The 27216-nt window shown below is 38.2% G+C and overlaps 1 protein-coding gene across 11 annotated transcripts in view; it reads left to right on the top strand.

The window, feature by feature from the left end:
• LOC129725533 (myocyte-specific enhancer factor 2) overlaps window positions 1-27216 on the top strand; it is a 205573-nt gene that overhangs the window by 99591 nt on the left and 78766 nt on the right. For 2 of the 11 annotated variants that reach the window (XM_055681491.1, XM_055681492.1), the window contains one exon: window positions 3198-3233. The exons of the other annotated variants lie outside the window; for them this stretch is intronic. The gene's annotated coding sequence lies outside the window, so the exon portion shown is untranslated. The remainder of the gene's footprint in view (window positions 1-3197; window positions 3234-27216) is intronic. 11 annotated transcript variants of the gene reach the window in all.

The raw sequence follows: 27216 nt of genomic DNA, 5'->3' as shown, positions 1-27216 counted from the left end.
TCAACAGGGCTCTATATATTCCAATAGTACAATAGTCAGCGTCACACGATCACAATTTTCCGTATTTAGTTGGATGCACAGCTCATCGAATGATGTAAAAATGAAGGAAATCGGTTGGAAACTGAATGAGCTATAACCATTTGAAAGTGGTCAATTTTGTGACGCCCTCGATGTTGCTGTAAGATGGAATTCTACGTCAAAAAGGGAATTTTTGTTGGAGCATAAATTTGAGAACATTTCCAGCATTTTTATTCCACTCATTATTAAGTTGGACACCATTTCTAGGTTGTATCGAACATTTTTTCCAATAATTTACTAATTCTCTTCAATTGTGAGGCATCGAATTACTGCTGTCAGCACAATGCGATATTCATAATAATTAGCGCTTGTTCTCAAGTATACCAGCCATCTGTAAGATTGCAGCTGCCGACAAATGAACGGAAAAGACTCTGCTCTGATGTCTAATTGGCGGTAGTCCACTGTAGTCCCAACAGCGAATAGGTGAAACACAAAGCGCCCCCATCGAGTGCTGCCAAGAAAGTTATGGAAAACGTGGTCTGTTGTGTCGGTTTTTCATCCCCTTCTGGTGCGCTCTGCTGGTATAGATATGACTGTACGTACATAGAATGTGGCGGGTAACGATCGTCGTTACATACATAGGGTGGCGTGAGCCAACCTGGGCATGACTGTGCTAGCACCTGGCCTGCCGGTCAAAGCTTTGGACATTCACCGCTCGTGGGCTCTTTTGTTGGCTCGCAGGAATCAATTAGTTGGGGCCAGCCGTCATTGTTTCTCCTGTTGCGTTCGATTGATCGATAAATGACGTGACGTGTCGTGTTGGGTTGGCTCCTTCTGGCTCACGACAAGGATTATTCTATTTACCTCATAAACAATTAAAGCAGTGCGCGTGTAGACCGTGGTACCTCTGGATCGTTTGAATAAGGAGGAAATCCTGCCATATTCCTGGAGGGCAATTTACGACCAGCTAGTGGCTCATTTCTCAGTTCCGTAAATGTCAGCGCGGCAGACCGGGTCGCTCGGGCGTTATTTCGAGAATATTTCTTTTGTGTTGTTTCACGGTCAGAGTCAAATGTTTTGTTGTGGAACAAGCGGAAAAAATCCTACAAGGTTGGTGCGCTGATTGCTGGCTGGCTGGTTTGTTAGCGAGAAATGAGTTCCCATGGAAATGAATGCGAAAATTAGGTTATTTGTCTTCTGGCGGAAAGATTATAAAACAGACACGCAATTGTATGTACGTACTACTACTGGCCGCTTTGGTGGCCTTGACGGAAAAAAGGCGCGCGTGTGTAAATTAAGTCGTTAGGTTAATGTACGTCACTCGAAACCTTTTTTGTTGAAATTCTCTCATAATTTCATAACTTCACGTTGAGAAACGGAATAAGCTAAACATTAAACGGAAAACTCCCTTCATCCTTGTCGAATACTTCTACCAACGTTGGCCGTAGATGATCTCCGAACGCTAGTTTATGACAGTTCGCTTCCTCTGGCTTTTAATCCAGCCCCGATTTTCCAGCACTAGATATAAGTGCCAGGGGAAAAGTGCTCTGCGCCAGTTGCTAGATAGATGCTGCAATCCATAATAATCCAGACAGTTAGTCAGACGATGCGTGCACACAGACACACAAACCCACCGGAAGCCAGAATGGCCGCACGTGTCTGTCGCCTTTCGGGATGAGAGATGACTTATGATGGGCCATTGGCTGCCACACTCGTCACACCCCGCTGCATAAAGACGCAGATGCAAGCTGCTTCGAGTACCTTTCTTGCATATGGTTTTCCCAAATGCCGATAACGCACACGCACGAGCAGGCAGACAGGCGGCCAGAAGATTCGAGGAAGCAACGTGCGCAGCCTCTCGAGGGGCACACGTGGTGTGTGTCGGGTTCTTCCTACAGGAAGATGGTGTGTTAATGAACTTTTTTTTTTCGGTTGTTGAGCCCGGGGCTGTGAGGAAGGGGAACGCGAATTGACTTTTAGAGTTAATGATTTTCCACTCCACTGCTGCTAGCAGGGCGCTTTGACTGCGTGACACTGGGGACTGACAGCGCCGTCGACGTGCTTGCTGTGTGACGACGATGGCGGGTGATTGATGGGGAAGGATGTTCGAGGTGATTTTACTGCCGAGATGTCAATTGCGCAACGAGATCACATCCACATACTCACAAAAATCGAAATGTGCGAGCGTTCGTACGAACCAACCCATCGGGAACGGTTAAGATCGCGCTGCTGCAGTGGCGTGAAGGAAATTTGCATCTGTCTTTTTGATTTTTTTTCCTTTGAGATTGGTTGTACTCGTAATCTTGCTGCTGTGTGCCGTGGCCGCGCGGTAGACGAGCGAAGATCGAGAACCCAGCCCCGTACAGTGGAATGTCAGTCATACGAGACGATTTTTCACCACAGCTTCTCAGAGGCGAATGTTGTTCGAGGGACGTTCGCGCGATGCCCGCCGTAAAATACGACCTAAATGTCATAACTGTTGCGGGTTTTTACACACGCGGAGAAGCCTTGGTTCGGGGATAATAAATTTTGGTCATTCTCGTGTAGGATTTATAACGTTTTTATGAATGATACCGTTCGCTGATGTGAGTTCGGTGTTCGGGTTTCCCCATTTCAAAACTTTGGATACGGTGATGTTTGTAAAAACAATGAAATTTGAGCACGCTTCAATCCAAATTATTTCAATGACAGTATGTACGATAAATCGTTTTCAAAAAATCTGTTTTAAACTATTTGGATTTTTTTTTATATAAACCATCATGAAAAGTAAGTCACGATTCAATACGGCGAACAAAACAGCATATGACAATGTTTTACTTTTATTCAAATTTTCGAGTTTTTGAGAATTTTTATTACTATTTAGAAAACAGTACACTTTTGAGATACTCTAATATGGGGGAAACTGACTCGAATAAAACGATGAGATAAAAATCTAACGTACGCACTGCCAGTATGTAAAAACAAGAAAAATATGGTGTCAACTTGATGAAAATTGAGAGAGTGATCCTGTCCGCCGATAGGAAAAATGCTGTGGCTAGAAAACCTTATATAAAAATTTCAAAGTACACAGTGCAAACTTCTACGGAACTGCCCTGTTGTTACGTAGAAAACATAGAGAGTCTTTAAATTTGTACAAATCATATGCCTAATGCTACATTTTCGTTTTATTTTTTTTGCAGGTATGAGTCTTTGCTACTTCTTGGAAAATAATATTTGTAAGTACAAAAAAAAAATAGTTAAGAGATTATAACTGTAGTTAGAAACTCCACGTCTGTTAGCAACATGGTTTGATGTGGTTAAAACAAAAAATTTCATTTTTATTAATCATGTTCTCGCTAACAGTAACTTTTTTGGGGAAAAGATTGGATGCGCGAATTCATAAAAAAATGCATTGTATTTGTATAAGTGCTTAGGGTTGTTTAATTGGGCAGTTGTTTAGAAATATTTTGAAAAAATGGTATTAATTTTCGGACTTTTAAGAAGAGCACTATATCGTTATGCGTATCCGTAAATATATGCAGAATAATGGTTAAGTAAACTTTCGTTTCATGATTTTCAATAGTAAACTATTTAAAAATTTTCTCAAAAAATTGTCTGTGTGACTATCACCTGATGATTTTTAATTAAAAATTAAAAATGAGCGTTCACGGAGACAAGGTGCTTCCATACAGTACAGTACTATACAGTACTGGTTACGCGGCGCCAGTAACCAACAGCAAAAAAAAATCTCCGAAAAATTGATCGCAGCTTACGTGATGTATTAATTGGATGCCATTGTCGTTCAAATTGCGTCTTGCGGTGCGAGAAAATTTTTATCAAACGAAAGGATGCGTTCAAATGACACACTGAAGAAAATGACCTTATGAACACCAGACGCGCAAGAATTTCGTGATCGAATCTGTTCGTCAGCGAAAAAGTAAATCGTGGTTCGTTGACAGTAGCCGGAAGGAATCAAGTGTGAATGAATCTGTTCGAATTGGAATGTCTCCGCTTAGTATTCAGTTTCATTGTTTTGTTTGAAAAATGCAGAGCCCTAGCTGGGAGTGACCGACCAATCTCATGGTAAAAGTTTTAGTGACTCAATGCTTTTTGAAGGATCAATAACGGCACCAGTCACGTCCAACACGTCTCTATGAGGTTATTTCCGGTTTGTTCTCTGTTCAGCCGGCTGATAAGAGAAACGCAATATGCTTCTTTATACGTGTTTGGCACCGGCTTAGACCAATAGACAGTAAGAATGCTGTTGGGGCCACGCACAAGTGTGTAGTTTATTTCAATACGGAACAAAATTTTTTGATTGTCTTATTTTCCTGATATGCAAAATATTACACTACACGATGTAGATCCGTTATAACCTCAGAAAGATAGTCTGCATTCATTTGACTCCTGGCCTCTAGTAACATTGCCCTCTGTTTTTTTCTAAATAGTGTTAATCAGTTCTCGTTTTTCGAAAACTAAATTTTGGTATTTGTTATTTATCGATGGCTCCTCCCAGCTGGTCTCGAGGTACCATGGTGGCCAAACAAACCGGTCGTCGTAGGTTCAAGTCTCGACTCGGGAGAGACTGTTAGTGTCAGTAGGATCGTAACGCTAGCCCCGCAATCGTCCTGTACATTTAACAGTTGGCTGCGAAATCTGTGTATAATAAACAGAAAGTCGAGTTCCGAATCGGAATGTAGCACCTTTTTATTTATCGATGTGCTAACTGCATTAATAATTCATTAACAAAAATTTGCTTTTTCAGTGATTTAAAAGCCTTAATTTAGCATCAAAATATGACCATCTTTCTAAGGTTCATTTAACACAATGGTTCTCAACCTTTTTTGGCGATATTCTAATCAATTGTACCCCCTGGCTTGGAATGTTCTCGCAGGGAATAGTGGTAGATCATGTTGTGGTAGTCTAGTTCAGGTTTCAAATTGAACTATGGTTTGTTTGATTGCTCCAGTCATGTTTTAAGAGCAAGTTTGAACAACAAATGAGGTAGAGTAAAGAAAAACTGCTTTATCAACCATTACTGATTCTCTTTCGCATATCCCAGGCTTAGAACCGCTGATCTAACACACTATTTTCAAAGCTGCAAAAACGTGATCGAAATTATTTTGACTTAAAGAATTTAATTTTAGAGCACAAGTATTTCCTGGAAAGTTGATCCAATTTTTCGCCATTTCATAGAAGTTGCAATTTTATGCACTAAACAGTGAGAAACGAGTTTTCTTTTTTCATTTTTGCATATAAAAATTCACATTGTTCAGCAAAGTTGTAGCACATTATATAAGAAACAACTTTATCGAAGACAGTTTCGACTTTTTTCAATATGACATTTGGCAGTGGTTTTCTACATTTTTTTATTATTCTACAATGTTGTTTGCTATAAAGAAACTAACAATTTCATCTAAGAAAGTTCATTTTTATCTCTCATTTTTCTTAAGTTATTGACGATTAAAATAATGCACTAAATTACTAACAAATACAGTAATCACCCGATTATATCTGTACCGGATTTTATCTGCCCCCGATTTTATCACATTTTTCACCCGATTTTATCATCATAAAACATTTCATTAAAAAAATGTCTGTGTGTCATTCTGGATGCAGTTTACATTAAAAATTCAACCGATGCACAATGTTACATTTTGCTGTTACCGTGCGAATAATTGATTAGTGATACAAATGTTTATTTTAACCGTATAATATGTTCGGAGAAGTTTCAAAAAATTTGAAAACGCATCTTTTGAATGTCATGTAGAAAGCTGGAAGATCAATTCTCCTAAAAGTGAGATAGAATATTTACTTTTTCATTAGATAAAGAAAGACGCTTGGTGTCTTAGGCAAAGTATTAGGTGATCTCAAAACAAGAAACTTTACAGAAGACATCATGTTTCTATCTCTTAGATATTGCAAGCAACATCAAGTTTTCTGTGAGAAGGCATTGAAAATCGTTATTTACATTTTAAGATTTTTCTGGTTGCAATATGTGAGAGATATCAGCATGCTCTCTTCGGCAAAGTGGGGATGAGTGAGGTTAGTGTTGTGAGAACATCTAATATTTTGCCTATGATACTGCGCTACAAAAAAGCAAGCAATTCATTTTACCAATTCAAACAAAAACATGAACAATAAAAAAAACTTAATTGTAATTTATTTGCAACTTTACATCGATTTTTTTTAGGTTTTTTATTTCGTAAGGTTTGTTAAGAAAAGTTTCAGGCAACTGAGTTATCTATCTAAAAAAAAATGTTTTAAAAAAATAGTGTTGATCGAATTTTTATAGTCACTTTTTGTTTTTAAATTTTTTTTTTCAGTACAGGATCTCAAAATGAATTTTTCAAATATTTTTTTTTAAAGCTTAAACAGTTTTCTCAAATTCATCCCTTGACAACTTTTCTCTATCTTTAGTCATTATTCAGATATATCGATTTGTGAAAAAACAACTGTAGCTTTTTTCATATGTTTGTACAGATAAATTTTCCAAAAAAAAATTAAAATCGCTGATTTCACGTATTTAGTTATTGATTTAACATCTTCAATAAAAAAATAAAATTTAAAAAATTTCCCGATTTTATCACTTTCCCTATTTTATCACGCCAAAAATCAACAGGGTGAGATATAATCGGGTGATCACTGTATCTTCAAAATTTTCAAATATCTGCATACCAAACTATTTCTACAAAAAAGTTAAAGTAAAACATCAGGCAATCCCCAGATATAGGCATTTGTCGCGGCAGTAAATAAATATAAGAGATGAAAAAAAAACTTACTTTGGTGATCTTGTGCGTTTTATTATAGTCAATGAAATTGTAGAACATTGAAAAAAATTAGAAAATCACAATAAAAAGTTTTATTAAAATATGATTTTAAGAGGCATTCTAAAGAAAATTTCAGAATAGTTCATTCAGATTGGCAAGTAGAAGTATGCTGTCTTCGACAAAGTTGTTTTTTTTTATAAAATGTACTAATACTTTACTCAGCAAAGTGGATGTTTCTATGCAAAAATGAGAGTTTGGGGTCCAAAATCAATTTTGTTTTGAGTAAAAAGTAATTAGTGTAAATAAGTGCATTATTTAGGTAAACATCGCCAATAACCAAAGAAATACGGGAGATGAAAATAAACTTTCTTCGAAGAAATTGTTTGTTTCATTGTAGCAATCAATAATATAGAACATTGAAAAATTATAAAACATCACTATAGAAAGTTAAATTGAAAACAATTGATTTTTGGGGGTGATCTATAGAAAACTCCACAACAGTCCTTTCAAATAGGCAGATAGAAGTCTGATGTCTTCGACAAAATTTTTTCTTTTAAGATGTGCTATAACTTTGCCGAACAAAGTTGATTTTTATGTTCCAAAATAGAAAAATGTAAAATTCGTTTCCCACTGTTAAGTGGATTGATTGCAAAATTGCAATTTCTATAACATGGAGAATGATTAATGGAACAACTTTACTGAAGACACTGTCGCACTAAAATCATTTTTTCTTGGTCACAGTGTGCATGGAAAGGCTGTTGGGGCCACGCCTAAGTGTCTGGTTTGTCTAGTGAATATCAAAAATGTGTGGTGATTTACTCCAGCCACTCGTATGCGTGATTTGTATAATACATTATATATTAAAAACTAGATGCACGCAATGACTCTTTAAGAGTCCAACTTTTGCGTGCATGAAATGTGTTGGCAAACTGGAAGATTTGAATGTTAATCTACGCAATAATAACAAAAATAATAGGAAAAAGAGGAACGCTCTCCCCAGTTTAAGTGTTATTCCACCGTGTTCGAAAATCCGTTATTGTAAAATAATATGCCATCAAAACTGTTAATGCCAGTTGATTTGTAATACTATCCTACACTTCTGAGCCAAATTTAAAAATGATCGTTAGACTAATTTTTGAGTTACACAGTAACAGTTTTAGGGTGGATTTCTTATACAAAAAGCTTGAAAAACGCTTCCAAAACGAACGCAAATTATAGTGGATGTTTTGTTGCAGGCAACATATGCCAATTGACAACTTGTTTACAAGATTCCGGATCTAATAACTTTATGTAAAATGGCAAATTTTGACCCTGAACCAAAACACATCATTTGACATTCATAAAGAAAGAAGGGAAACATTTTGGCATATTTATTTGAGAAATCCATTATGGTCTGCATCCAGGCTAGATAAACAGTTGAAATCGCCCTGAAATACTGTATAACGCGTTATCAAACGGTACAAGAAAACACTGACGACGATTCGGAAGCCTCAAGCCAATCATCGGAGTGGAACTGTCGCCCGGAAACTACGTTGTAAGAATCTGGAGACCATCAAGAGGGATCCCAATCTGTTGGACCGTGATTTGACCAGAAAATTCGGTGCTGCCCATAGACCGTGCGGAGAAGTCGACTCCGGGAAGGAATCAAGTCGTATCGAGCTAGCAAACAGCCAAATTAAACCATAAAACAGAAAACTGTGACCAAAATTACTGCTAAGAAGTTTTTCGATCAGGTGCTAACCAAATTCGACGGGCGTTTTCCGATGGACGGCGAAACCTATGTCAAGGTTGACTTCGGACAAATCCCTGGTTAAAAATTTTACTTGACAACGGCTTGGAGGAATGCTCCAGTCCACCGACAAATTGAAGCAAAAATTATGATTTGGCGGGGCATTTGCAGCTGTGGCAGAAAAACAAAAATTTTCGTTTAAAATGAGACAATGACCTCGGAACTGTACTAAAAAGAGTGTCTCCAGAAAGGAATCCACGACCATCCCGTGATGTCTCGGCCAGATACGGCGAGCCGTTATTACAGCAAAGTCGTTCAAGAATGGTCTGCAGAGAGGGGTTCAGTTTGTCCCGAAAGACCTCAACCCACTCAATTGTCTCTAGTTCCGCGCTATTGAGAAATACTGGCCAATCATGAAGAGGAGACGCAAGGCAAAGAAAAAAATTGTCAAAGATATCAATTAAATGAAGACTTGGTGGAATAAGATAGCCAAAACGATGGACGAAGAAGGTGTGCGCTGCTTGATGAGCCGTATTACAGGAAAAGTTTAAAAATTCCTGTGAAACCTTGACGAATAATTTAATCCGTATTTTTTGTAAATAGTATGAAGAAAATGCTACATTTGTGTAAGAAAAGGTCTCGAATTAAATTCACCATCAGTACGTATTCTGCAGAATGTTCGATTTTACAACGTTTTTGTTGCACCCCAGTAACGCAATTCTCAGATGTTCACTGAACAATTAATTTCACTAATCATGCTTGTGCGGATGAGTTATTTACAAGAGTTTCACTGGGCCTATGCTCTATCAAGTTGAGTGCGTTTATTCGCCAGAGAAACTATTACTCTTCACTTTCTCAGCAGCAGATCTGTAATTGTTCACCCTGGCGTAGATCCTTTCACTTTTTGCGTTACGAATCATGATATTCTATAAGTGTCTAAATTATCTAGCTTAAAAATTTGAATTAAAATGTTTAATTTATCGATGACTTTGTGTCTTATTCCATTTGTTAGATTTTCACACTTTTTGAAGACGAAAGTTGTTAAACGTTCATGTTTTTTTGTGCTCGTTTAATGATTTTGTGACGCGCCCAAGCGCTTTGGATCTATCCTTATGTTCGACGTCGCTACGGTTGGATTGCACATGGAAGGTAATCCTCGATCCTCACGGTAGCGACCATCTGCCTATTCTTATTTCAATTACTAACGGGTCAACTCGCATGCGACCAATTGACATTCCGTATGACCTCACACGAAATGTCGATTGGAAGTTATACGAGGAAATGATTTCAAAAGCGGTCGAGTCGATTCAACATCATTCACCACTTGAAGAATACAACCTCCTCGCGGGCTTGATTCTCGACGCCGCGTTGCAAGCCCAAACGAAGAAATATCCCGGCGTAACGATCAAAGAACGGCCTCCCACTCCGTGGTGGGACCAAGAGTGCTCCGATGTCTACACGCAAAGATCCGACGCGTTTAAGGCCTACCAGACGGGAGGTATACCTGGCGACTATTTACGGTATTCGGAGCTTGATACCAAGCTTAAAAGCTTGGCTAAAGCAAAGAAACGTGGATATTGGCGTCGGTTCGTGAACGAGACGTCGAGGGAGACATCGATGAGCACTCTTTGGAACACAGCCCGAAGAATGCGGAATCGCGTAACGGTCAACGAAAGCGAGGAGTCTTCAAGTAGGTGGATATTTGATTTTGCCAGGAAAGTATGTCCGGACTCTGTTCCTGAGCAAAATATTGTTCGCGATGCGTCTCCGGGCCACGACGCGATAGAATCACCTTTTACGATGGCAGAACTTTCAGTTGCCCTCCTGTCCTGTAACAATAACGCGCCTGGATTAGATAGAATCAAATTCAACTTGTTGAAGAATCTACCCGGCAATGCCAAGAGGCGCTTGTTGAACTTGTTCAATAAGTTCCTGGAGCAAAACATTGTACCGCAGGATTGGAGGCAAGTGAAGGTGATCGCCATCCAAAAACCAGGGAAACCAGCTTCTAATCACAACTCTTATAGGCCGATTGCAATGCTATCCTGTATCCGGAAATTGATGGAGAAAATGATACTCCGTCGTTTAGACCACTGGGTCGAATCAAATGGTCTACTATCAGAAACTCAATTTGGCTTCCGCCGTGCCAAAGGGACGAATGATTGTCTTGCGTTGCTTTCAACAGATATTCAGCTGGCGTATGCTCGTAAAGAACAAATGGCGTCTGCGTTCTTGGACATTAAGGGGGCTTTTGATTCCGTTTCTATTGACATTCTTTCGGGTAAACTTCACCGACAAGGATTTTCTCCAATTTTGAACAATTTTTTGCACAACTTGTTGTCCGAAAAGCACATGCATTTTACGCATGGCGATTTGGCAACTTTTCGCATTAGCTACATGGGTCTTCCCCAGGGCTCATGTTTAAGCCCCCTTCTTTACAACTTTTATGTAAATGACATCGACGAATGTCTGGCAAATTCATGCACGATAAGACAACTTGCAGACGACAGTGTAATCTCTGTTACAGGAGCCAAAGCTGCCGATTTGCAAGGACCATTGCAAGATACCTTGGACAATTTGTCTGCTTGGGCTTTACAGCTAGGTATCGAATTCTCTCCGGAGAAGACTGAGATAGTAGTTTTTTCTAGGAAGCATGAACCTGCTCAGCTTCAAACACAATTAATGGGTAAAACGATTTCTCAGGTTTTGGTACACAAATATCTTGGTGTCTGGTTCGACTCTAAAGGCACCTGGGGTTGTCACGTGAGGTATCTGATGAAAAAATGTCAACAAAGAGTGAATTTTCTTCGTACAATAACCGGACAATGGTGGGGAGCCCATCCAGGAGACCTTATAAGGCTTTACCAAACAACGATATTGTCTGTTATTGAATACGGGTGTTTCTGCTTCCGCTCCGCAGCAAACACACATTTGATCAAACTGGAGCGAATACAATATCGTTGTTTGCGTATCGCCTTAGGTTGCATGCAGTCGACTCATACGATGAGTTTGGAGGTTTTAGCTGGAGTACTACCATTGAAAAACCGCTTCTGGAGCCTGTCTTCTCGTATTCTAATCAAATGTGAGGTCTTGAACCGTCCCGTGATTGAAAATTTTGAAAGGTTAATCGAACTTAATTCTCAAACCCGTTTTATGACATTGTATTTCAATCACATGTCCCAAAATATTAACCCTTCTTCGAATATTCCAAATCGTGTCGACTTATCAAATACTTCTGATTCTACTGTGTTTTTCGATACATCCATGATAGAAGAAACTCGTGGAATCCCGGATCATTTACGCGTGCAGCAGATCCCTAAAATTTTTTCCAATAAATATCGAAACATCAACTGCGACAATATGTACTACACTGACGGATCACTTCTTGATGGGTCCACTGGCTTCGGTATCTTCAATAACAATTTAACCGTCTCCCATAAGCTCGATAATCCTGCTTCTGTTTACGTCGCAGAATTAGCTGCAATTCAGTACACCCTAGGGATTATCGAAAAAATGCCCACGGACCATTATTTCATCTTTACGGACAGTCTCAGTTCCATTGAGACTCTCCGATCGATGAAAGATGTTAAGCACTCTCCGTATTTCCTGGGGAAAATACGGGAACATCTGAGTGCTTTATCCGAAAAATCTACTCAGATTACCTTAGCGTGGGTCCCTTCTCACTGCTCGATACCGGGTAATGAGAAAGCGGACTCTTTGGCTAAGGTGGGCGCAACAAACGGTGATATTTATGAAAGACCAATTGCCTTTAATGAATTTTTCGCACTTGTACGTCAGAATACGATCATCAGTTGGCAAAATGCTTGGACCAGAGGGGAATTGGGAAGGTGGTTACATTCCATAATCCCCAAAGTATCGACGAACCCGTGGTTCAAGGGGTTGGATGTAGGTCGGGATTTCATTTGCGTGATGTCCCGGCTTATGTCCAATCACTATAGATTTGACGCGCTCCTCCGTCGTGTTGGGCTCGGGGAAAGTGGTATCTGTGCCTGTGGTGAAGGTTATCACGACATAGAGCATGTGGTTTGGTCATGCCCTGTACACCGTGACGCCAGGTCTAAACTAATAGCTTCCCTGCAGGCCGAGGGTAGACAGCCGGCTGTTCCTGTTCGTGATGTCTTGGCGAGCCGTGACCTATCCTACATGTCCCTTATATACGTTTTCCTGAAATCCATCCACGCCCCAGTCTAGTCCCGTTTCCCTCCGTCTACACCCAACAAAACGACAAGAACACGTTTGAACCTTAAGCACAAAACCAGCAACCAGACCCCGCACAATAGAACCAGGACCCAAGGACTACGAGCCTCTGTCCCAACTCACGACATCGTGGCTCAGCAGAACGAATCCATACATGCCATTCGACGATTATCAGACGACCATTGAACAACAAAACACTGGTTGGAAATCCCATGCTAGTTTTAAGTTAGACTTAATTTCAGCTCGTAGTCGGCAGCGAGGATAAAAAATTTGCTTTAGTTTTTAAGTCATCAGATATAATTGGCGCCGTTAAACATTAAATTGTATTTGTGCCGTGTCAAATAAATGTTATGTGAAGAAAAAAAAAAAAAAAAAATGATTTTGTCGAACCTATCTACTCACTAGGGTTTTGGAAATAATGTCTGAATATTTCGAAATAAAAATAAAATAATAAAAAAAGGATCAAATTATTATAACAAAAATGATCAGTTCAATTTTATTGTTTTGATTGGAACTCATTTTTTAATAACTCTTTGAAAAATCAGCGTTCGTAGAAAGAACAAATTGTAACAAAAACAAAAAAAAATGGTAGTTTGCAGGTGCAATTCGTTATATTGATCTTACTTTGTTTTCTGATCGAATTCTATGAACCAAAATCACTGAAAAGCTAAACAACGAACGCCAAGAAAGACAGCTCCGATCCGCTTGAAGGCCATAACCAGTAGCATCAGCTACCGTTTAAATAGCTAAGCATCGTCGTCGACGTCGTCATCGTCATCAAGTAATCCGATCCCTAATCCGTTCCCGAAGAACATAAACTTCGCTTCGACGGGCGGCGGCAGACGCGCACATGGTCAGGAAAGCAGATGCAAAGAGCATGTTTGCCTTGCCGCCTTGCTCGTGCGTAACCGATTCTTGCCGGAAGATCTCCGTTTGCTGCTCAAATGGCGCACCGGGACGTCGGGATAGAAAAGGGAATGGCACATGTCCACGTAAACTGCTGCTACTGCTGCTCCTACTGTGCTATTTCGAAGATCCGATTGGTTTTTCGTCGTTTCCTTCCCGCTCTCTCTCTCTCTCTCTCTCTCTCTCTCTCTCTCTCTCTCTCTCTCTCTCTCTCTCTCTCTCTCTCTCTCTCTCTCTCTCTTCATGCTTAGCCAGCGCAGCAGAGCAGAAGGCAGGCACACAGTACACACATAGGATAAGTACACAACTTTTGGCACGTTCCGGATTATGTGTGCTCGAGCAGCAATTGTTTTGAAATTCGAGCTGCCCCGCGATGTTGACGGCAGCTCTGGCGAACGGAACACAGTTGACCAAGGGACCGCGTGTGTTCGATCACATTGGTTGGTTGGTTCAGTGCTTTGTTGAGTGACGCACATCAGAGACGCGCAGGTTCGGCCCCCGTTCCACCCTGTGTTCGTTGTTGCGTCATTTAACGGTATTTGGATGCAATTTTCCGCGCATCGCTCGCTCGCTATCTGTCACTTAATATCGGTATCGGATGCGAATGAAATCAGAATCAAATTGATCGACCGTTGGCAATTCTGTGTCTCTTTCTCTTACAGTGGGAATGACAGAGCGCAAAACAGAGTGGAGGGACAGATTATTTCGTATGCTTGTAATTGAATTTGATGCCGTTAATTACGGTTGGATGGGAATGATATCTAGCAGATTGGAAAATATTTCCCAGAATCTGGTCGTTTTTCGTTCCATCAATAGGGAACTGTGGGTATGAGTGTGCGTTTTTTTTTTGTTTACGTAATGCCGTACGAACCAATGTCAAACACGTCTTTGTGTATAAGTTAAAGCTATCGGCGGTGAGTTTTGTTTGAGTAGTACGCTTGTAACTTTTGTTATTCAAATAAAGTAAAACCGTACAATGCTGACCGGTGGCCTGTGTAGAAGTATATTGCGACGCATTTGTCCATCGCTCATTAAAAAGTGCAGAACAAACTAATCAGGTCGTGACCCACTGTGTAGCAGCGAAAAGGCATATCACAGCTTGAATCAATGTAACCAACACAAAATACACGTATGCATTCCATCAACTTGATGAATCCTGTACAGCACATTGTCGCATCGGGGTAAAGTATGACCGACCGCTACATGTGCAGACGCTATGCAGTACACCACCAGAGTGCATCCCCCACTCTGCTGCATTTCTCCGTACAACCAACAGCAGTCAGCCAGTAGTCCCGCTAAAGGATCATAAAAACGATGTGTAGAAACCTTCATATCGTTCCACGTCCCATACTAAGTTTTCCTCATTGGGCTCAGTCAGAGGGACCATGCGAGCTTGCGGACTACAAACCGGCAGATCAACCAACGCAAAGTCCAACCGCAGCCGTCCGGCCGCAAACTCTATAGGGAAAAACACTCTGCTGTCGGTGCTGCTGCTGCTTCTGCTGCTATACCCCGGTATGTAGAAGTCTATCCATTTTCACGCAGCATTTACTGCCAGCTGTGCCGAGGACGCGCCGTTGACGGGAGGACCATTGACGATGGGAGCATAAATTTAATGTAATTTGCGTTGCGTGTGACCCGCTGCTGTTTCGCCTCTCCTTCCTCTCGGCCGTGCTGCCTATGTGCCCCACAAACGACGACAGCCTTGTACAATTGATCCGTTCGGGTCCGATTTTCCACCGCCCGTGTGCGGCTCACACCATCACCATCGCATCATCGTCGAACATTCCTCGAGAGCTTCCGTGGGAGGGAGTGTCTTTGGGCTGTTTTCTTAACGATTAAAGATTCATAGATTGATTGCTTTTGGTGTTGGGCGTTGCTATGTGCGTGCTAATGATGGGTAAGTGTTCGACTTGACAAGAGCCTTAATCGGTGGTTTTAAAAGTTCTGGTCAATTGAAAATAACTGAACGCAGTTCGGTTTTGTTTGTCGGTAAATTTTGCATTTCAGTGTGTGAGCGAATTGAAAGTGATGAGCGAATTTTTAGTCCAAATAGATTTTTGAGCTGATCAGGAATTGCGTATTGCAATTTAATTCAAAATTTTGTTATGACTTTGAGTTGTTTTGTTTAAAAATGATTCTTCCTCACATCGTTTTTTCTCGGTCACATGACATGCGATGGCTGTTACGGATTTTTTTTATAGGGGGGGAGTTTGTAACGATTTACTTATGTACTAAAATATCTATTCAGAATTAGTATTGTGTGTTCTGCCACAAATGGTGACATTTCAACACTATTATATATATATATATATATATATATATATATATATATATATATATATATATATATATATATATATATATATATATATATATATATATATATATATATATATATATATATATATATATATATATATATATATATATATATATATATATATATATATATATATATATATATATATATATATATATATATATATATATATTTGTACGCTTTTTAGTATTATTGAATGTTATTAGCTTTCGCAGTTAAGATAATGTAATTGTAGGAAAATTATGAAACCTACTTGTCAAGAAAAAAAAAGGAATAAAAGGAATAAAACGAAACTTAAAATAAACTTAAAACTATCTTACTGACTATAAAGTGAGTTAATCGTTGCAATTGAGGATTGCAACGATTTTTGTCGGAATTTGTTGATAATTTGGCTTGACATATTTCCTAATGTTTCTACATTAGTGAGCCTATGTAGCTCGTTCGTGCTAAACCAGGGAGGACGCTTCAAAATCATTTTCAAAAGTTTATTCTGAATCCTTTGAAGTGTCTTCTTCCTGGTTGCACAACAAATTGTCCAGATGGGAACTACATATAACATTGCTGGTCTAAATGTTTGTTTGTAAATTAACAGTTTATTCTTGAGACAAAGTCTAGAATTCCTGTTGATAAGAGGATATAAACATTTGATATACTTATTGCACTTTGACTGGATATTTTCAATGTGCTCCTTGAAAGTAAGATTCTTATCATAAATTAGCCCTAAGTATTTAACTTGACCAGACCAATTTAAGACCACACCGTTCATCTTAATAACGTGGTTATGGGTGGGTTTGAGAAATGAAACTCTTGGCTTATGAGGAAAAATAATGAACTGTGTTTTTGAAGCATTAGGGGAAATCTTCCATTTTTATAAGTATGAAGAAAATATATCTAATTTTTTTTGAAGCCAACTGCATATAACACGAAGGCTTTTTCCTTTTGCGGAAACGCTTGTATCGTCACAAAACAGAGATTTCTCACAACCTGGTGGTAAATCAGGAAGATCAGAAGAAAAAATGTTATATAAGATTGGGCACAAGATGCTCCCCTGAGGCACACCAGCTCTAACAGGCAATCTATTAGATTTACCATTTAGATAGTTAACCTGGAGAGTGCGATCAGTTAAATAACTTTGTATCATTTTTGTGAGGTAAAGCGGAAAACTGAAATTTGACATTTTAGCTATTAAACCTTTATGCCAAACAGTGTCGAATGCCTTTTCTATATCTAGAAGAGCAGCTCCAGTCGAATAGCCTTCAGATTTATTAGTTTAAAATTTATAATTGGAGTGACTTTTAAAATTGGAGTGACTTTGGCATTTTTCCATTTAGTAGGAAAATGTGCTAGTGCAAAGCATCTGTTAAAAATTTTTACCAATAAATTTAAAGAGTTTTCTGGAAGTCTCTTGATGAGGATATAGAAAATCCCATCATCTCCTGGTGCTTTCATGTTTTTGAATTTTTTGAGAATGGTTCGCACCTCATTCAAGTTTGTTTCCAGTACCTCTTCGGAAAGAAATTGTTGGGTGGTGATCTGAACATACTTTTGGTTTACTTCATTTTCAATAGGACTTACTACGTTCAAATTGGAGTTATGAACACTTTCAAACTGCTGAGCAAGTTTTTAAGATTTTTGTTCATTCGTTAGAAAAATGCAATCACCATCTTTAAGGACTGGAATGGGCTTCGCGGGTTTCTTAAGAACCTTAGAAAGCTTCCAGAAAGGTTTTGAATAAGGTTTTAGTTGTTCAACTTCTCATGAAATTCTCATTTTGCAAGAGAGTGAATCTATGTTTAATTTCCTTTTGTAATTCTTGAAAAATAATTTTCAAAGCAGGATCACGAGATCTTTGGTATTGACGTCTCCGTATGTTCTTCAAACGTATAAGAAGTTGAAGTTCACTGTCAATAATTGGTGCATTAAATTTCACTCTTGCCTTAGGAACTGATAATGTCCGGGCATTGAGTATTAAGCTGCTAAAATTTTCTAATGCTCTGTCAATGTCAGCACTATTTTGTAAAATAATATCATCATTCAAATTTTCTTCGATCGTAGAACGATATCTATCCCAATTAGTCTTGTGATAATTTAACACAGATCTAGTGGGATTCAAAAGAGTTTCATGGGAAATAGAAAATGTTATGGGAAGATGATCAGAATCAAAGTTAGCATGAGTTAATAAATGCACTGGCTTTGATTTGTTAGTACCAAATCAATTGTAGATGGATTCCTGATAGAAGAATAACATTTAGGGCCATTTGGAAATAAAACTGAATAAAATCCAGCCGAGCAATCATTAAACAATATTTTTCCATTGGAATTGCTTTGAGCATTATTCCAAGATCGATGTTTCGCATTAAAATCACCGATGATTAAAAATTTAGATTTATTTCTTGTGAGTTTTTGCAAATCTCCCTTGAAATAATTTTTTCGCTCACCAGTGCATTGAAAAGGCAAATACACTGCGGCTATAAATAAAATGCCAATACTTGTTTAAATTTCAATTCCCAAACTCTCGATAACTTTGGTTTCAAGATGGGGTAAAACACGATGTTTTATTCGACGGTGGATAACTATTGCAACTCCACCACCGGCAACATCAATTTTATCAAACCTATGAACCATATAATTTGGGTTCTTTTTTAGTTTAATATTTGGCTTTAAAAGCGTTTCAGTCACAACTGCAATATGCACATGGTGGACTGTTAAAAAATTGAAAAATTCATCCTCTTTCGCTTTTAAAGAGCGAGCATTCCAATTTAGAAAATTTACAGCATTATTTAAAATCATTGCTGAATTTCATTTTCATAACAATATTAGTTGTAAATTTTATACCTTCTTGAACAGCCTCGTACATCGAGTTACAGTTCAACAAAACGGACATTAGCTGCATTATGGATTGTTGTAGGTATTCAATCTTTTCGAGAGTTGGACTACCTAAATCAATACTGGCTGACGTTTCAGCACCAAACACGAATGGTTTGTTACTGTTTGAATTTGAAATATTACCTGAAAGGACACTGGCATATGAACAGCCAGGTGTTGCCCGAACAGGATTATTTGTCTGAAATTTGTTATCTGAATTTAAATTATGACCTACAGACACACCTGTTAATGAAAGTGCTGGTGATGCCTGAACAGTATTGAAAGTCTTTTGTATACCCACATTGACAACAGGTTGTTTAGAATTCCTACGTTGTCTGGAAGCAATAATTTTGGACCTTACAGGACAATTAAAGAAATTAGATTTGTGATTTCCCCCACAATTTACACATTTGAAACTATTAGTGATCTCTTTCACGGGCAGATATCTTTCGTGTGACTAGTGTCACCACAAATCATAAATTTTGCAGCCATATGGCAGTTTCGAGTTCCATGACCATAGGCTTGACAATTCCGACATGGCGTAAGATTATGGATTCCTCCAAATTTTCCCACTTTATTTGCACGTTGAATAAAACACGTGCTTTTTCTAAACATTTTAAACTATGTACTTTGGTACGATCAAAATGTACTAAGTAATTTTCCTGGTGTTTGAAAAATTTTGGCATTTGCCATTCGTTCCATCAAAATTACTTGGTTGGGGGCAAAACCAAGTGATTCTGACAAACATTCTTTGATTTCATCAATACTTTGATCATTTGAGAGACCTTTCAACACAGCCTTAAACGGTCTCTCGTTTTTGGCATCAAAAGAGTAAAATTTATACATCTTTTCAGTCAAATACTGTAAAAGATGTTTATGGCCATCAAAAGATTCGGCCAAAATACGAATTTCACCTTGGCGACCAATTTGAAAATTAACTTTCACATTCGATATAAATGATGAAAGTTCTGATCGAAATGCTTTAAAGTTTGCTACAAATACCACAATAGGTGGAACTTTAACCTTCTTCATAACGGCTTTATGCTCAGTATGAATTTGGAATTCTAGATCCCCAACAGAAGAAAGAATATCATACCTGTTAGTCGAAATTTCAGTGTCACTTGGAGGAGATGCCTCACGTTTCCTTGATGCCGCATCAAAGCGAGCTTTTTTATTTTTTCCAGGCATAACTGGACAACTTCACTACACTTTCACTTCACTATAGAATTTGAGTAGAAATATCTCAAACCAAATTAATTCACTAAACACTCGTTAACTTTAAAAACAAATTTATTACTTTGCCTTTCAACAGGTAGTCTTTTAAAAAGATTGCCTGTTGAAAGCGAAAAACAAAATTTTAATATCTCTCGGTAGTCTAAGACTTAGCCTCGAGCTGTTGGTAAAATGCGACCGTACTGTAGGACAGTTCAAGTCGATCTGCTGTTACGGATTTTAATTCTGCCTTACAAAGCACTGTTAAAAAACATCAAATACCATAAAATCCAGATTTATTATTGTTATTACTGAAAAACAATTAATTCGTGCTCGACTTTTTCTCTGTAATTTAGTTTTGTAATAATAGTTAAGCCCATTGATAGTCGAAAAAATTGCTCTGTGATGGCTCTTTGACATATTCGTGAACTAACGCGTCAAAAAGGAGCTGCTCATCGAAGCTATAGAAAACTTTGCCAATTTTTAGGCTGTTTAGACTCACTGCGCTCACGTACAACTTCACAATCAGTTTCTGCATTCTCATTACGTTAAGCATCAAAGAAGTTTAGGTCGATAATCAAGACATTTCTGGACTTTTATTCAATTCCAACGAAAGGAAGATGGCATACCTGCTCCGATGTTGTTAGATGATCAGTTTGCTGACATAGCTTCTTACAAACGCGAGCTATTTGCTGAGCACTTTAAAGCCGCTTTTTCGTCTGCAGTGTCTGTGCGAGATCAAATCGGTACTGTAATACGCTATACTTGGCAGGACAACTTAGATTATGGAGTATTTCAAGTCACAGAAGAGCACGTCTCAATTCGAAAGCTGAAACACTCCACTTGTTCAGGACCAAACGGGATTCCACCATTCATGATGAAAATTTAGTGGTGCTAAACTGTTCAATCTTTCTCTACAACAAAGATTGTTTAACTGCCAGATGGAAAAAAATAATGTTCTCGTCGATTTACACCATAATGTGCTTAGGGTTTGCAATTCGGGGTCTCCTACGAAAGGCAGAAAATCGAAAGGCAGAATCACGAAAGGCAGAATCACGAAAAGCAGAACCACGAAAGGCAGAATATTTCATAAGGCAGAATAACGAATGGCAGAATCACAAAGAGCACGAATGGCAGAATCAAAAAATGGTCTATTTTCTTTTTAACAAAACACATCGCGGCCTTTGGACGACTCTATGTCGCTACCGCTCGTACTCTATGTCGCTACCGCTCGTTCGGACTTAACTAAGGGAAAGAAAACCTGTTTGAATAATCCTAGAAAACCAGTAGATCAGTTATTTGTATGCGAGAGGCCGCCGCTTCCGACGGCGGGTCGGCGGCCGACTCGGACCGCGGAATCCACGGCGGCTTTGTGCCGCCTCGGTTCCTTGCCCTCGATTATGCGTCTTCACCGCATGAATTTTTTTATGTTAATTATAACCAACAAGCCGTTGAGACTAGTGTAAGTTATACCTAACATCGAAAATTACTCTCCGCGATGCCGTGAGAGTCTTTAGGACCTGAGCCTAACCAGTTTGCGCGTTTCGGATCTAATAATTAGGCTTGATTTGCACCTCCCATCAAAACTGATCATTGCTTGTGACCAGTTATTATGTCTGGTTACCAAATAATATTGAATCACAGCTTTGATACCGTGAACAGGATTCGCCCCAATTTGTCATCGCGCACTTGGCTATCGTGAGTCAGGTTTTGCTACCAGTGCTTCTGCCTTTCGTGCCCTTCGAAATTCTGCCTTTTGAAATATTCTGCCTTGTGTGTACGGTCATAGAGTTCTGCCTTTCATTATTCTGCCTCTATGACAATGCCTTCTGTGGCGAACCCGCAATTCGAAACATATTGCAAGATTTACTATTGTTTTCTATGCAATATTTAGTGCAATAAAATCGAATACCCTATCAAAACGCGAAACTGGCGTCGTCAAATTGTATAGCAGCACCAAAGTGGACTTTACATGAATCAAATATTTGCATGAAATGCCGGTTAATATTTGGTTTTACCGTTGATTGTCAAAGTATTTGCTTCAACTATTTATCAAAAATATCTTATCAAATAAATGAAAAAAAAGTTTAATAGAAGGAAATTACATTATTTGGGCTTAACGGAAAATAGTCAGCGGATCCGAAGCGATTGTTTGGCAACACCGTTTCCCCGGAAATAAATTCCCCGGTATATATTGCAAACCCTACATGTGCTTGTTTCAAAGTTTTGAACATGTGTTTAACCTTAAGAGATCCGTCGCAGTTCTTTTCATGTGAGTAAGGACTTCTTCTTTGAAAGACTGGGGCCCTCTCTGGGAAATGGTTTTGCTCATATCTGAGAGTTCTAGTACTAGTTTTGGATCATCACATTCAGAAACATTCACAACTTCTTCTGAAGTGCCGCAAGGAAGCATCTCGGGCCCACTTTTCTTCTCATTCTTTATTAACGGTGCTGCTACTATATTACCATGAGGTACACAGCTCTATTTGCAAGCGATGTGGAAACCTACATTACTATAACCTGCCTTGGAGATTGCCTGGAACTACAAAAGATACTCGACAACTTCAATGATAAGAGCAACCGAAATCTCCTTACCCTGTGCATAGAAAAATGTAACGTCATTACTTTCAGTAGAAAATTTTAACCAATCAGCTTGCCTGAGGTATCTCTCTTGGCACAATACTTCTTACCTGTCCCCCTATAAGCCCTTTGCATGTTATTAGGTATTGAGACGTTGGGAAGAAGGAGATCTAACGTACAAATCATCTTTGTTGCGGAGCTCCTGACCAATGAAATTTATGCGCCCGCCATTCTCGCGGAATTGAGAGAAATTTGCAAAGACGTTAACTTTTGATCACAGAGACATGCTTTTTCGTGGTGACTGTTGGCTGTTTTGATGTCGATTTTTGACTTTGCAGTCTCGGTAAATGATCTAAACGACAATTTTTTCTACATCCGACGTTTCGAACATTGGTTGCGGCGTTTGTTGAAGAGAATTCTAAAATGAACAACATTCTACATTATTTATTGCCTATCGTTCACTTACAAACATGGCGTGTTTTTGTTTAGCAATTTTTGAACTAAATTTCGAGCTGTGGGTGATTGGGAATTTTGTTTTAAACGGTTGATATTTGGCGTGTTTAGCACTCCTAAGATTCTTCCATCGTTCTTTAGTCTATCGTATATCGGTAGTTTTTTCTCCTTTTTAAATAATTTTCTGTGCCACTGTTTTGTACTGTTTGGCCCTTACGTAAGATTTCATTTAAACCGGGTTAACTTTGGTAAGAAAAGTGGAACGAAGATGAGGTGCAGTGTGTTTTTATCAGAAATTTTTCATACTTACCAGTGCCCATTTTGATTTGTTCTTAATTAAACTTAATTTTAAAATACAGTAAAGTATTTTTCTACACTATTCTCCGTACCGTGCAAGAAAACCGTGTAAGAAAACCGCGTTATTTGGAAAATCGTCCAGAAAAAATCGTGTGAGAAAAAACCGTGTAAAAATGTAACTGAGTTAAAAATATCTTACTATAGTCTGTTACCGTTATTGTTACTAATAGCAATTGTTTTACGCGAGGACGAAAAATCGTACAAAAAAGGTGTAATTTAAAAAAAAAGAGTACCAACGACGTAGAAAAAACCGCGTTATTTGGAAAATTGTCGTAAAAAACCGTGTAAAATGAAATCGTGTAAAAAAGTGCAAAAGTCTTTACTGTAATCTAAGATGATCGTTTTTGACGTAGAATTACGTCTTACGGCAGCATATATAGGCGCACAAATTAAAAAACCGTATACATTTAGAGCGTCACGAAAATTGAGCACTTTCAAATGCTTAAAACTCAGTCAGTGTCCCACGGATTTCGTTCCATTTTCTAGCAATCGATTGGAAAATAAGCCAGTATGTCCACCAAGTTGTGGTTTTATAACCACTGGACTTTATAACCGATTTGTTATTGTTGTTGATTTTACTCGCTCTAATCCACAACCTACTGGAAGTTCAACTCTCAAGAGTCACGTATAAAAGCTAGCATGCAGAAATTTAGTCTTCATTGTGGTTGGTTGACTCTTGCTGGAAAATGGCTCGACCCGCAGCCTGCAGAGCAGCAGCAGCTGATTTTAGTGCAGCAAGGCTGAGCAGGTGACTCATTCGTTCGCAGCGTTCCACAGCAGACGGACCAACCGGCGAATCGGACAGTAACACTGCACAGCGTTGCTGAACATGCCCCCAATACCCCACCACCAATAGCTGTGCGTGTGCCGGTAGCGTGTGTATGATCGTTATGTCTTGTTTGCTTAATTGAAGTGTGTCCGGAGCAGAGAATGTCAAGAGAACTAGAATCTACCCGTGTCAACAGTATATGCCAATCAAAAATCAACGCTTCTTTTCAAGGCTATCAATCAATTATTCAAATAAGAAAATTATTCTTCAATTTTTCTAAATCACTTTGTTTTAAAATCAATTTCTTATAGTATACGATCTCAAGTTGTTTTCTCATTTGTTCCCAATAAATGAAAATTTTAAATAAAAGAAACATAAAAAATATTTGAATAATAACGAGTGACAACTAAACATTTTGATTTTTTCCTACTGCTGTTAAAAAAGGTGGATGAATTAAAACGAATGATTTATTTCTCATGAAGATACATTCATTATGAACTAACAAACATTGACGTAGGACTACATCTTTGTTTTCTAGACAGGAGTACATTCTGTAAAATTGAAAACTAAACTGGCAAAGTCTCAATCAGATTTGAAACGGTAATAACAACATAACCACATGATGGATAACAATAACCAATATTTTGTTGGATAGATAAAATGTTGGACAATTTTGTAATTGTAATTCAATGTAATTGTTATTCAAAGGTTTTCGGAGCAAAAAATATTTTTATGGTAATTTGACATCCTTTTCTCTTCTGGAGGACTCCTATACAAATCAAACACTTGGGAACTAATGAAGTAAGTGAGACCGAATTTGACATGTGAAAGTTTTTGAGGGCGACAAATGTTTCTATCACACCCTTCCAGACTTTAAAAGGAGGAGGGGGGGGGGTGTTTTTTTCGGGAAACAGTCTAAAATTATTGGGATGATGTACAGCAGCCAAATAACGACTACAGACGACTACAATTCTAATATGGCGACTTTCTGTGATAGGCTTGTTATAATTATTAAACTCAGCGGTGAAAGTTGATAAGGCGACATCCATAAATTATGTAACGCAAAAACCCAATTTTTGAACCACTCCTCAATGCTCGTGTTAGAAAGTCTCTCCAGAGATTTTTTGTTACGTAACGCTGATCTCACCTCCCCCCTCCCCTATGAAACAAATCGTAATGCTCAAGGATACCCCCATCTCCCCTATGCGCGTTACATAGTTATGGATGCCGCTTAAAAAGTTTCAAGGACAAATTGACACGAACAATGAACCAATCACATACGAGCGTGCCATATTCTCTATATCAATATAAAAAAAATCGACAGAGTCTTCCTGTCCCAACAGGTCCATTAATGTTTGCTTCCATGAACTAAGACTAATTTGATGTCTTGAAGGTAACAACTTTTAGAAAAGTTTGAAACAGCCCACTTTCTTAGACAATTTGTTGTCTGTTGAAAAGTGATAAAACTGATGACTTGGAAGAAAATGGCAGCGGTACATGATTTCTATTCGTGTGCAATCAAGCAAAAACTACAATGCTGTTACTGATGGTAATAACAGTTTATCTCATTAAGATGGTTACCATAAAAACAACTTACTCGGTTATAAGTTATATATAATTTTTCTTTCATTTTATTTTTGGTGTTCACCAAATAATTCTGACCGGCACATTATCAAGAGAGTAAATTCTATTTCAGCAATGTGAGATATTTTTTTATTTTTAACTTATTTGAGTTTGTTAACTACACTGCTATGTGGTAAGTGTGTGTGTATGTGTGTATGTATGTGTATGTGTGTGTGTGTTACATCTTGGCTCATAAACAATATTTCCCATGTCACATAGCGCGTAATTTCAAGAAATTCGCTTAAAAAAATCGCGTAATTGCGAGAAAATCGCGTAAAAAAATCTTGTAAAATAAAATCACGTAAAAAGAAGTCGCGTAAAAACAGAATTCAGTGTATACGTATATTAGCCTTCAACCGTGGCAAACACATATTGTGTGGAAGAAAATCACTGCAGGCACTAAACTACAATAAAACTTCACAAAGAGACATTTAGTTGAAAACTTCCCAGGGAATTATAGCTGGCTACAATATCGGCAGAAAGAACGAGGCTCGAAGCAGTAAGCGTGGTTATAAGGCATTTCTTTTTCGACCTTTATAATAATAATTTTTAATTTTGAATCAACCTCTATAATATGACCAAGTAGTTAACAGCTTCTCGTGAAGAGTTCTGTTGTGTATTTTGATCTTTGATTTTTTTATAATTTTATTTTATTTTTTATTTTATTCATAGCAACTTTTTGCCGGCGAATTATTTTGGACGAAAAGAAGTGAAACGTTAAATCCACTCAGAAAAATTGCTTTTGATATCAAACAAGCATCACAAATACATCTAACTCTACTTGATAGTTCAAACCAAATAAAATCCTTCTATAATTTTTATATTTTGTGTGGTGCAATGCAATTTCTCTGTTCTTACAAAGTAGATAAGAAAGTTTTATCTAAAACCAACGTGATTCTGTAAGATTACGAATAATTTCATTTAGCTTTAAGGGGTTATATACCTTTTTAGTTTTCGAAAAAGCAATTTTTTTTGTTGCAGTATCTTTAAGTACAACTTATTGAGCACATTTTCACAAATTTTCATAAAGATCTGAGTAACAGGGAGAAAGCGCCGCATAAGCTAAACTTGCAATTTTATACGCATTTATCTCGGAATGGTGTTTCTCAAAAATGACTTTGCCGTGTTTTCAATTGCAGTAGAACTACTGAACCGATTTTTTTCATCTTTTTTTGTAAATGTTCGTTATTGAATTTCCTGCGGACTTTGCCGAAAAAAATTTTCAATGTAATTTTTAGCGCCTAAAACATGTTTTTTAAAGGAAAAAACGTTCCCGTTTGAACTGAAAACAAAATACCAATGAAAATGATCGTTCAGATACCCGGCACACTTCTGAACTAATGAAATAATATGAGTTTTTTTATTTCAGTTGATCTGCTGGGTCTGAACCGTAAATAATGCAAACCTCTGCTAA

Source organism: Wyeomyia smithii, chromosome 2 (assembly GCF_029784165.1).
Source record: "Wyeomyia smithii strain HCP4-BCI-WySm-NY-G18 chromosome 2, ASM2978416v1, whole genome shotgun sequence".
NCBI classification, from domain to species: Eukaryota; Metazoa; Arthropoda; class Insecta; order Diptera; family Culicidae; genus Wyeomyia; species Wyeomyia smithii.
Note: the sequence above shows the minus strand (reverse complement) of the source record. Positions and strands in the feature narration are given on the sequence as shown.